Consider the following 13,573-nt stretch of genomic DNA (forward strand, 5'->3'; position numbering starts at 1 on the left):
AGACGTTCCCCCAAGAAACACAACAGAGAGGGTCATAACTCAGATCAGGTGGGCTTTCAGTCAGCCTTGGAAGTCAGCGTGATCAAATAAAATATGAATAAGGTTTTTAAAAAGCAACTTTTCAATTACCCAGACCAGCTAACTTTCATAATCTGAGAGGGGCTGCTTGATGTCAAGAGATATATAGCAGTGTAGGGGCCAAGAAGGTAACCTCTCAGCAATAAGGGCTTTGCAGTGGTGGAGCACATTTGCTCAAGGAGAACAGTATGCACATTAATGCTCACATACCTACGTGCACATTCTATACAGAGAATGAGAGAGAGCTATAACATTAAAGTGGAGTAACGTTATTTCTTACAACTCAAAAATATTTTTGGCAGGGCCGCCCAGTGTCAGATAAAATTGCTTCAGGCTGCTACAGGCCACAAGTTGATCATTGCTGCTGCAAGCTATTGAAGTCATGGGTAAGCTTTTAAATGAAACATTATGCATAATTTGAAGCAATAGAATTTTATTAATGGTAAAATGAACTAATATCATTAACCAACATTAATATTACAAGTACCCCAAGGGACACCAAAGCACTTGTATTATTCATGGCATCTCAGAGCTCATACACTGTTTCTGAGCTATACAATATTTCCTGATTCAAGGGTCACTTCATACAACATGGTAAAGAATGATGGCATTGAGTTTTTCTAAAGAAACCCCATGCCTAATTCCCAGGAGCATTTCCCCGTGCAACCTGACTTTAAGAATTGGTAACTGCAAAGGCATTCCTTCTTTTTTTAAAAAAAAGAAAAGTGTCAACCAACATAATTTAATTCCCTCTCATTCCCATTCCTTTATATCAATGGTTCTCTTTTTCCTATGGGCCACACTTTCAGAATTATAATTTTCTCGTGACACACCATTTTTTTTAAATTGATAAGAAATACATTAGAAAGCCAACAGAAATAACTCCTACCACTGCTTGATTTATAACATAGAACACAACTACTTTATAATGTGATCATGGGACACCCAGAAAGTATAAAACAATGCTGCTACATAAGAACATTAATCATTTTCAAAATATAATTATAAATGAGCCTCTAACATATACATATACCTTAAGTATATATACAAAGTCAATGAGAGGTGTGAGCTTGTTTTGCCAGGCAATCTCATTTATATCTGGCCTAATTTGAGACAAACTTACATATCCTTATCATCACAAAGAAGCCTTTCTCTTTTCCGATCTGTCCTATTTGAAAATCCCATGACAATGCATCATGGAGAACTGTAGAAGAATAGCCAATGTTCTTGAAGAGAGGCGTGGATACTGTTTCTGGTTGTATGTACAAAAGATTATTTTAATGTTATACTATACCAGGCTTCCTCAACCTCGGCCCTCCAGATGTTTTTGGCCTACAACTCCCATGATCCCTAACTATCAGGACCAGTGGTCAGGGATGATGGGAATTGTAGTCTCAAAACATATGGAGGGCCGAGGTTGAGGAAGCCTGTACTATACTATACTATACTAACTATACTATACTATACTATACTATACTATACTATACTATACTATACTATACTGAAATGCTTAAATGTTTCTTTGTTTCTTCCCACCACACTTACCATCCTCTGCTGCCACGCCAGTGTGGCATGGCACATATTTTGAGAACCCTGCTTTATATTACCCCTAAGTGGAAATTGTCACTTTTACTCCAAAAGGGTAGGAAGGGGGTCTCCCCTCCCCTCTAACCTTTTGCCAGACCTCACAGGAAAAATTAGCAGACAGTGGCTGCAGCCCAAACACCACTTCCCTGATAGTAAGCCCCAATGTGGCTTTCTTCTGAGTAGACATGGTTAGGACTTTACTATAAACTGCTGATTTTAAAGATTGGTTTCCAAAGGGGCTGCATGCTATTAATTCTGGTTTATTAAGCCAGGATTTTAACATCTGGATGCACCCAGCGTCACCAAATCACTTCCAATATATCAGCACATGGAGATCTACCAATATGTTCATTAGAAGGCATTAGAAGTCTAAAATTACAGCCACATCAGCTTGATTCCTCCTAAGTAAAGGACTCAAAAATCCAAAATATCAATGAAGGCCAAGCCCATGATAGCACTCTGGTCAGAACCTGTCATTTTAGAGTTTTAGAAGTGTCACATTCCACTGGAATATTTCTTTCATAGTGGATAAAACGCCACCATAAATAATGAAAAGCCTTATCAATAAAATGACCTATCAAAATAATTGCCTGCCATGATTAGTAGATGAAAAATAAGATTTTTTACCCCTATTAAATCTAACACAGAGACAGTGTAAAGCCAGTAATCTATTTATGTGCTCTGGAGATGCAACACATGAATTCTTGGTCAGATTAAAATGCGGCTAAAATGCCACTAATGGCTTACTCAGCAACACACCCAATTAAACACTTGTGCATCGGCTCTAGCCAAGTATGAAACGGCCCTGGACAACAACGATTCATGAGGACAAGTAAAGCCAATATCACCAAATCACTCTCCTGGGTTCCCATTATTAGTGATCTTCCAATAATGCTGACTGCCCTGTCCGGCTTAACATGACACAACCCATACAAAATACCATCTGAAACCAGCTCACCTTCCACAACATGAATCGTGTGTGGTGGCTGGGGTTGTAGAGCATTCTTGATTACAGCAAGGTCAACGTAGAGTTAACTCTAGGTCAAATTTATAAGATCATTTAAAAACCTCACAACATCAGGCTACTATATAGAGATGGACGATGTTATGTAATTGCGGTACAATAGATCACAGAAGCAACCGATAAGCAGGGGGAGAATTGGGGGTGAAGCAAATGTGCCCTATATTAGAACTTACTGATTAAAGTTACTGTATAGCCAAGAGTCTTGAGACAGTGTGTGTGTTCATAAAGCCAAGACTTTCTCTGCTATTAATGGATCTGCTATTGTCACCAGGTGCAATGTTTTTGTTGTTTCATGATTAATGGAAAGTCATACACAATGACATATTACTGGCAGGATAAAGCTGTCACAGGAAAGTCATTATTCACAGCAATTCCTGCCAGTCTGTAGTATCTGAAATGGTGTAGGCGCTGTTACAGACAAGCTCCCAAGTACAAAATACATTACCCATCTTTATATAAATAACAGTGAGTAGCAGCAGCTGTCTAGGGTAATCTCTGAGGGACAGAGAAGGAGACTGCAGAGAAAATGTCTTCAAAAATTAGTAAATTGGTATATGTTAATTTCAAACAAACTAGCCATTTTTCTTTCTTGCATTTTGCCCAAGAAGCATATTATATAAATAACTGGACACAGGGGACAACAGAATAGAAAAGACAGTTCTTAAAAGAGCCTTTTTTCTTAGTCATAAAACTGAATGCAGATCAATACTATTGCATGCCATCCCAATCTCTGAGCAGTGCAAGATTCCAGGGGTTCCAGGCACTTAGGTACAGCAGAGACTGTGGTGTCTTTATGATACATGGTTTCTTTACACATAAATACAACCTGCGCCTATGATGGAGGGGGTTGCAGTATTAACACCCCAAGAAGTCCCAATAATTTGGATTCAAACAGAAATCAAACATCACTCACTCACTCTCTCTCTGGCTTCTGCTACTTTTTTCTAGCTTCTAGCTCACATCACCCAGCTCCCTCAACTCTTGCATTTTTCTTTCTGACTACCAGTCAGCTGAGGGAGGGGGCCCACCCACTTGCTGTCTTGCACAGATCCACTTACTTTGTTCCCTTAATGGCCCATTACCTAGGCTATCACCTCACCAGGATTTTGAATCCTTGCTTATATTTTAACATTTACTGGATCCAGGGACTAAAAGAGTCTCGGCACACAGTCTATTCCCACCTACCCCCAAACAAACTCATAACAATATTAATTATGTTCCTACACATCAGAGCAACTGGTCAAGCTCATGTTCAAAAGATCCTTTGATCAAAAACCTTTGCATTTTGCTCTCACCAGCAGCCTTTAGAAGGTATCAAGTCACAATTTCCCCTCCCATCTAACTATTTCATTTCAAATCAGATAGCTCTATGACTCAGCATCATCCTGACAATTTCTTAAAACAGGAAATACATTGTCCTAGGCTGTTGTAAACATAATGACACAAGGTCCCCAGGTGTCCCTGACTACCAGCAATACACAGACATGAGTTCCAGTATCCTGGATACGGTAGTCTATCTTCCATTTGAAAGAAAGGTGAAAGCACCTTTCTTGAGGGAAATGCTATATGTTGAAGTACTCCTTGTTAATGTTTGTTTTTTCATCTCCTGCTAGTTTCGGGGGGGGGGGGAGAACATTCCAAATTGGGGTGAGGTAGAGCACTAAGGAATATTAAAGCTTATCTATCCCATATGTTCCTTTTCCAAAGGTTTGCCTGCTGCCTACTAGAAGAGGTGAGCTGCCAAAACAAAACATTTTTGTCGAAAAAAGAGTTATTAATCCCCCACTCTGCATAATAGACAAGTTTGATCTGTTTCCCACAAAGCTTTGGTAATGTATGCTACTTTACACACAGAATTCAAGCGAGGTGCCCTGTTCTTGTGCAAAGTGAAATCCCTACACCCAAACTTTGTTCTCATGGAATTAATCCTCTCAGTATAAAACACACATGCATTTCCGATAAACTTTGAGAAGCGCCAGATTCTTGAAAAGATTCCCCTTTCAGAAGTGGTGAGAGAGAGGAAGGGAGAGAGAGAGAGGAGGATTTTTACCTGGGTTGAAGATGGTCTCTGTGTGTCTCAGACTCTTGTAAATCTGCCAGTAGCAGAAAGGAGTCAGCAGAAGTTGGCAAAGACAAAAGTATTATGGCTGGATGGTCCTATGGCCTACTGGCAAACAACCTCCGTCTTTACCTAATCCAACCAGAACCCTGGAAGTGAGAAAATCCGTGTCCACTGGCCCTTTTTAATAGTCACTTAATGACCGTTAACTTTTTTCAGCCAGCCATTGATTCTAATGGCATGTGCATTCACAGACAAATAATACCTCAGACGGCCTTCATTAATTTACCATGCATTATTTCTCTGAAAGCTTTCATCAACAGAATGCTCCCCCCTCCCTGCTCAAACTGACTCACTAACTGGTGAAGATAAAGCACTTTCTGTGTGAGACTATTTATGTAGATGGAAGGGCTTTTCCCTTAAAGTAAGTTAAAAAGTGGGCATTGTCCAGAGCCTGCCACGTCCACAGAAACAGCAAAAGCTACAAAGCTTCAAAGTTTCCAAACTGCTGCCAGAATATCCGGTGATACAATGAATATATAACATAGCTTCCCATGGAGATGCGAAGGAGCAGAACTTTTAAAAATAAAAAATACTGTAATAAAGCCAACCAATATGAAAAGAGTGTTTTGTTTGTATTGTTTTCGCTCTGAGGTTCCTGAATAGCTCTACAATTTTTAAAAAATAGAAATCCTAAAAGTGGGAGCCCCCCCCCCACATTTTCCCCCTTTTAAAAAGAAAAGGGTGGAATCAGCCAGGAAGGAGTAAGTAATTTCTTTCTTAGAAGAACCATCTAGTTTATAACTTGCAATAATAAAACAGTACCATGGCACATGAAAATTGCAATACCCTTCGTATTAACTTAAGAGTAAGTCACACTAAAATCAACATAGAGTTGCTCTGATAAATAGGATGACGCGGTGTGTGTGTGTGTGTGTGTGTGTGTGTGTGTGTGTAAAATTCTGGTTTATGCAACTCTTGATTTATTTTTTTCCATATGGGAAAATTCCAGTTTAAAGGCTTGTTCTTCCATAACACAGCCACACGGACTTATAAACCATGGTTTCTGTGATTCTGGTTTTTCTGTTGCTTTTGCTGACAGCAGTCCAAACCACATGATGAACTGATTCACACAAATCTGTCCAGAAAAATGTTTCTGCGTTACATGTGGGGGTTGCTTGGGATCCACAAGGAGGCTGTGCTTAATTACCCGAGGTCATTATTGGTTACAAAATATAGAAAAGCATTTCTGTTAATTCACTTTTCCCCCTCAGCTACTTTGGAAGGAAGATTTGATGACATTCCGTATGTGAATTGTGTATACATTTGTGGTAGTGAAGTTATAAATTAAACTACAATTTACTATAGTGTGATTTTAATTGAAATGGGTGCATTTCTTCTTTGCTTGCTCCCTTTCCAGAAAGGTCTTTGGAGCAGTATTGAGTTTTTCTAGTCAGTGACATGTAATCTCATGTGACTGAACCAGGAGCAAAGTTTGCATTTCAAACTATTAAGATTGGTAAACAAATTTTACAGAATTGTGGTTGTTGTTTTTTCATCTTGTTTATTATTATTATTATTTAAATGGAAAATATAATTATGTTTTAGATTTTCTGCTAGTGGATTTTTCTGCATCTTTCTGTTCTCTGCTCCATCCCACTCTGACACCTCAACTTAATGGAAAGCTTAAAAATTGAAGCTCTGTGAATTATTATTAATCAACTTGAACTAAACAAATGACTTCCCTCGCACATGACTAGGAGCTCACCCTGTTTGCATTCCTGGCAGCAGCTACAGGCCCCTTGATATGCTAGTTTTCTACATGCACATGACTTATTCTAACAAATTCAAACATGTAATCGTCCAACCTGAGTTTAAAATGGGACAGTCCAGCAAGAGTTCAATTGTGACAATATAACCTAAGCTACCCCTCCCAAAGGCATGTTTAGGGCATCAACCTGTTTTGAACTGCCCTGGGGTCTTCAGATAAAGGACAGTATACAAATGTAATAAATAAAATACAACATAAAATAAACCCCAAAAGTATGCTCAATAGTCACTACCACAGATATGTGTTACTTCCTTTCCCATTTACATTTCCCCTTCACATGTTTTAGACAGGACTGTAAATGTATGCATATTTCTTCTAAAATCAATGACAGGAGTGTCTCAGAAACTGCCCACATAGTGAGGAAACATTGCAAGGCTTTTAGCAAAACAGCCAGTTTCACCATGCATGGACATTTGATCCACTTGCACAAAATAGTATGCACGTTCAGCAGATACAGATACAGAGGGGAAATTTCAGCCACAGTCCTCTCATCCTCACATCTCCTTGATTCACACCCACCTAGGCAGTATACTGTGTATGTTGTTCATATTCATGTTTGCCCCCTCCCAATCTTCTCAACCCTCTTCACCCCATGCTGTTTCACTCTTAAAGGCAAATAAAAAATAGGAAGATCACACACACGTGTATCCATCAGACTGGCCCAAAGTCACACTGGAGTATATGTGTTTTTAAGGCATGCCTTCCACCTTCTGAACTGACTGGGCCAAATATAGGTGGCAAATTGGCCGTCTTCATCGGGAAGCTCACAGAATGTCAGAGATGAGCTGGCAACTACTCCTGCATGCCTTGGAAACGAAACCCTTGCCTCACTGGGTTTAAAGGGCAAAAAGAGGCTGGTAGAGTGTCATTTCCAGGTTTATCCACTAATTGGCCATTACCTGAATAAAAATGTCATTCCAAATGGAATAATAACAGAAAGAAAGAAAGAAAAAATCCCCAGACTCCACTTTTAACAGCAGCTTCAAAGAATAAAGTCCTATCAGCACTTCCGAAACTTAAGCAATTCCCAATCAGACACGGCAAAGGGTGTGATTAATGCTGACTGCATTTCAGCTAAGACAAAACTCCAAATAATAAACTGTAGTTCTCTCCATAACTAACCACTTGGGGAAACTTCTTTGCAGTCTTTTACAGAACGAAAACCAATTTGGAGGAATGGTTTAAAGTAAATCAAGTTTGGGACGGCACTGACTGATTAAATGTCAAGCATCATCTGTTTATTCTTCAGTGTCCCTTTCCTAATGACAACTTAACCAAGGGTGGTACAGAGTTCACAGGACAAACTGTTGTCAGATTATTTCCACCGATTTCTACTTGGGCTTTTATTGCTGCTGCAGTTAATGCATGGTTGAATAGCTACCTCCCCTTGTTTAGGACTTCACCTTCTGCCTAATTTAACATAATTATTCCTGATGTATGAAATTGTGAAATAATAATTTTCCCGTAAGTCTCCAGAGAAGCATCTTCATGTGAATTAGCATGACAAGACATAATACAAGATTTCAAGAGTAGTTTATGAACGTTGCAAAAAGGAAATGCTTATATACTCAAATCATATGCAGAATACGTGGGCCACGTCTTGAATCGTGCTGGAATTGTTTTGTGCTACCTATTTGTGTCAGAGAAGAAAACCATAATGAAATCTCAAAAATCAGTTTCTTTAAACCTCTGAAAGACATGGACAAACATATTTTTCTCCCCTTTCCCACACGCCATCTGCCCCTTATTTGGGACCCAATGTCACCTGTTGCTGACCTTGCCTGACCTGTTCATTATTTCTTTCAGCTGTTAATTACCCATCCCAGACTGTCTGCTCTTAAACCATTAATCCTGACCTGGCCCCTCTAAGTTAATATGTGTGGCTCTGTGGGCATTCTCAAAAGGGCAGCAAAAAGGTACGCCATCTGCCTTCCCCTTCTTAATTTAAACTGTTAAATAAAAATACACAACATCATCCACTGACAGGGGGTGGGGAGGAGAAGGAAAAGAAACACCTTTGTTCGGGCCCTGCAAATGAGTTCAGTATTATTTCTAATTAACTGCAGACCTGCTTGTTGGTTTCCAATAAGGTCACTCCTACACTAATCAGAAGTGTTCCCAAGAGACGGTGCATAAATATCCTGTGCCGGAGCCTAAATTACACCAACGTAGAACTTCCTACATCCCTACAGAGAGCAGAGAAAGTATTTAGAGACACATTCAATCTCATAGGTTCATTCAATCTGAAATCAAAACCACAAAATATCCTTTTGGCAGATGTCTGTGGGCGTGTGTAACCCATGGTTGTGTATTTTTGGTCTAGATACAGTGCAGACAAGTGACTGAACTTTAAGACAGATTTCCCAATGCCAGCAAAACAACTGAACGGTAAACTGGAAGAAATAATTCCCCTCCTCTGGATTTCCAAAAACAAGGGCAATGTTATTATGCAGGGCAACCCAACTGAGAGAGAGGTCAGAGGTTAGATTCACTCCATCTTTGTTATCCTTCCGCTGGCAGGCCAGGGCTTTCCTGTTCAGACAGGACTTTGCAGACTAGAGAGTGAAGGTCTGTCTGTTCATGCCAAGGAAAAAAGTGTTAACTTTATCTGGCATGTCCATGGATATCATCAAATTACAGTAATTTGGCAAAGTGAATCCAACTTCACACTATGAAGAAGAAACAGCCACAATGAACACACAATATACAACACTAAATTGGGCAGCCTGTGGTGTCCCCCCCACTGCAATGTGCATAACAGACTACAATAAGTCGTCACTGGACTTTACTTGCACAAGTTTTCTCTAAAATGTAACAATAGCACCTAATATTGTTTTGTGAATATTCAAAGCATATTATGTTATCTTAGTAAGTTTATGGCTGAGATGACATTTGAACTAAGGACTTTCCAACTATGACACTATGGTAGCAACTTTCACCATGAGGTCTAGCAATACAGATATATATATATATATATATATGCTTTCGTAGATTTTCACGGGTACAGGAATGCAGGTTTTGGTGTCCTCGGGTGTCTTCCCGTGTAAAAGTTGGGGTGTCTAGGCGACGTTTCGACGAGGTCTCACTCGTCATCTTCAGGCTGGTGCTTTCGGCTTCTTGTTACTGGAACAGAGCAGGATCTCAGTGTTTGAGTTCCTATAAATACTGTTGAGGGGGTGTGGTGTATAGCCTCCAATGTTCTGGGCAGAGAGGAAGTTCCCAGGCTAGTGTGCCTTTTCTTCTTTTGTTCCTTAATTACTTGAGGGATATCTTGAGTGATTTCTTGAGTGATATCCTGAGTACCACTTAGGTGGGTCATTAGGTGTGGATTAGTTGCTAAAGTCTTTGTGTCTTGACCTCTTGAACTTTGTGAAGAGTTTTTCTGAGAAGATGGCTGTACTGCACTTAGTTGTGCTCTGGCTTGGCTTCGTGTATAGGGGCGAGCTGTGGTTTTGTGGCATGTGTCAGCCAGATCTGTGTAGGGATTGCAGGGGGGTGCAGCATCCGGAGGTGCCACCATGGTTTGGCTACTGGATGGTGTCTGTAATTTATCTGTGGAGAGGGTCTGGGTTTGGGTCTGGTGTGGTTGATTGGTGATGGCGTTCTGTGTGCCTCTGGATCTGGTGTCAGTTTTTGTGGGGAGGGCTAATTTCCAGATGTCTGGCAAGCGGGATGTGTCGTCACGCTTGTTCATGTTGTGAGGGTGTTTCTCTATCTCGATGGCTTCCATGGCTACTTACATGCACAATCACACCACCACCCTGCACAAATAAACTCCGTAGCCAAGACTCTCATCTCCAGAACCAAACGCCTGGCTGACAAAGACCACTTGACAACTGAGTTACAGAATCTCTCAAATGTGTTAATTGCCAATGGATACCAGCAAAACAGGGTTACGAAGCTAATCCAAAAAGAAACACCCCCCAAAAACCAAGACACAGAAGAAAACAATGGCATGGCCCTCCTTCCTTATATCAAGGGCACTACAGATAAAATTAGCAAAATCCTCCATAAACACAATATCAAAACAGCCTTTTGCACCAACCAAAAAATAGCCAATATCCTCAGAAACCCCAAGGATAAAATCCAGTTGGAAAACCAAGGGGTCTATGAAATACCCTGCAAAGTCTGCCCAGCCACGTACATTGGACAAACAAACAGACGAATAAATGCACGTATCGCAGAACACAAGAATGCCGTCAAAAAAGAAGAAAAAACTTCCTCTCTTTTCCAACACATGAAAGAAACAGGACACGAAATTAATTTTGCAGATTCCAAATTGCTCTTTAACATGGAACATCACCACAAGAGAATAATCATGGAAGCCATCGAGATAGAGAAACACCCTCACAACATGAACAAGCGTGACGACACATCCCGCTTGCCAGACATCTGGAAATTAGCCCTCCCCACAAAAACTGACACCAGATCCAGAGGCACACAGAACGCCATCACCAATCAACCACACCAGACCCAAACCCAGACCCTCTCCACAGATAAATTACAGACACCATCCAGTAGCCAAACCATGGTGGCACCTCCGGATGCTGCACCCCCCTGCAATCCCTACACAGATCTGGCTGACACATGCCACAAAACCACAGCTCGCCCCTATACACGAAGCCAAGCCAGAGCACAACTAAGTGCAGTACAGCCATCTTCTCAGAAAAACTCTTCACAAAGTTCAAGAGGTCAAGACACAAAGACTTTAGCAACTAATCCACACCTAATGACCCACCTAAGTGGTACTCAGGATATCACTCAAGAAATCACTCAAGATATCCCTCAAGTAATTAAGGAACAAAAGAAGAAAAGGCACACTAGCCTGGGAACTTCCTCTCTGCCCAGAACATTGGAGGCTATACACCACACCCCCTCAACAGTATTTATAGGAACTCAAACACTGAGATCCTGCTCTGTTCCAGTAACAAGAAGCCGAAAGCACCAGCCTGAAGATGACGAGTGAGACCTCGTCGAAACGTCGCCTAGACACCCCAACTTTTACACGGGAAGACACCCGAGGACACCAAAACCTGCATTCCTGTACCCGTGAAAATCTACGAAAGCAAATATATATATATATATATATATATATATATATATATATATATATATGCAGGTTTTGGTGTCCTCGGGTGTCTTCCCGTGTAAAAGTTGGGGTGTCTAGGCGACGTTTCGACGAGGTCTCACTCGTCATCTTCAGGCTGGTGCTTTCGGCTTCTTGTTACTGGAACAGAGCAGGATCTCAGTGTTTGAGTTCCTATAAATACTGTTGAGGGGGTGTGGTGTATAGCCTCCAATGTTCTGGGCAGAGAGGAAGTTCCCAGGCTAGTGTGCCTTTTCTTCTTTTGTTCCTTGATTACTTGAGGGATATCTTGAGTGATTTCTTGAGTGATATCCTGAGTACCACTTAGGTACTCCAGGATATCACTCAAGAAATCACTCAAGATATCCCTCAAGTAATCAAGGAACAAAAGAAGAAAAGGCACACTAGCCTGGGAACTTCCTCTCTGCCCAGAACATTGGAGGCTATACACCACACCCCCTCAACAGTATTTATAGGAACTCAAACACTGAGATCCTGCTCTGTTCCAGTAACAAGAAGCCGAAAGCACCAGCCTGAAGATGACGAGTGAGACCTCGTCGAAACGTCGCCTAGACACCCCAACTTTTACACGGGAAGACACCCGAGGACACCAAAACCTGCATTCCTGTACCCGTGAAAATCTACGAAAGCATATATATATATATATATATATATATATATATATATATATATATATATATTCAGAATGCCCCATTCTGTTGCTATCCTTTTTTTTTTTTTTTTGGTTCATAAACATATCTTCAGCTCACAAATTTCCACTTCTTTTATTCTCTATCATAAAAGCTTTTGCTAACTCATGCCACGTGCTATGAAAACCCAAATATTGAAATCTAAATTGATTTTACAAACTTTATTCTGAATGTCAATTGTAGATTTTATTAACAAACAACAAACTACATCTTAGCCTATAGCTATTTGCATGCCTTATCATGTATTGTTAATTTATATGAGGGCCAGTGTGGGGTAGTGGTTAGAAACGAGAAGATGGGAAGAGAACAGTTCAAATCCACATGCCACCGCAAAGCTAACAGAATAACCTCAGGCTAGTCGCCATCTCTTAGCCTAGCCTACGTCGCAGGGTTGTTGTGAGAATAAAAAAGGCACCATGCATACTACCCTGAAGCCCCTGGAGGAACAGCATAATATAAATGTGTTGATTAATTAAATAAAGAAAGCACTGCCTGGTGCTCCATAGAAAAGTAAAGACTGAAACTCAGCAAAATGTAACAACATTTTTTAAAAAAAGCATTTGCTTGCTCCAATTGGTCTCCAGTTTCTCACTTGGCTGTAAGCATGAAACCTGAGAACATCTCAGTTCTACTTCATTTTTAATTCATCTTACTTAAATTAATATTGGAAAATGAAAATTTTAAAGGAAATCAAAGGTTCATTAGTTTAACACCGCCTGGAGAAATCTACCTTACATAGGCCCAGGGATATTTTCCCAGAAAAATAGGTGCCGAAACTGACCATGAACAGCTCCCTTGTTCTCTTAGAACGGCAACGGCACCCACCCACCCGAGAGGTGCCAGAACTGTGTTCTGGTGATTTCTGACTGAAAAAAAGCCCTGCATAGGTTTTTGCAAGATACATATGAAGTGAAGGGAAGAGATGGTGAGAGTAGCCTGGAAGACCTGTCAACCAAATCACCTCTGTGTCCTCCACAGCTCAGTCCCTGCTGAACATGTTACATAGTCCAATTTCCCAAACCACCTGCAAATCCTGGCACAATCATCATTTTGCTGTTGAGATGATCAAAATGAGAAAGGAGGTAGGTGTGGAAAGGGTAGAGGGAGCCAGTGAAGCGACTGTTTATATCGATCTCCTCCTCAACCTGAAACCATTGCACTGAAATAAGTGGAAGAATTCCCGATTTGCACGGATGAA

General features: G+C 40.6%; 1 protein-coding gene across 10 annotated transcripts in view; it reads right to left on the reverse strand.

Annotated features, from left to right (window-relative positions):
- Positions 1–13,573, reverse strand: part of SEMA5B (semaphorin 5B) — a 347,589-nt gene that overhangs the window by 166,216 nt on the left and 167,800 nt on the right. The window lies entirely within an intron of this gene.

The sequence above is a fragment of the Podarcis melisellensis genome (genome assembly GCF_964234715.1).
Source record: "Podarcis melisellensis genome assembly, chromosome: 1".
Taxonomy (NCBI): Eukaryota; Metazoa; Chordata; class Lepidosauria; order Squamata; family Lacertidae; genus Podarcis; species Podarcis melisellensis.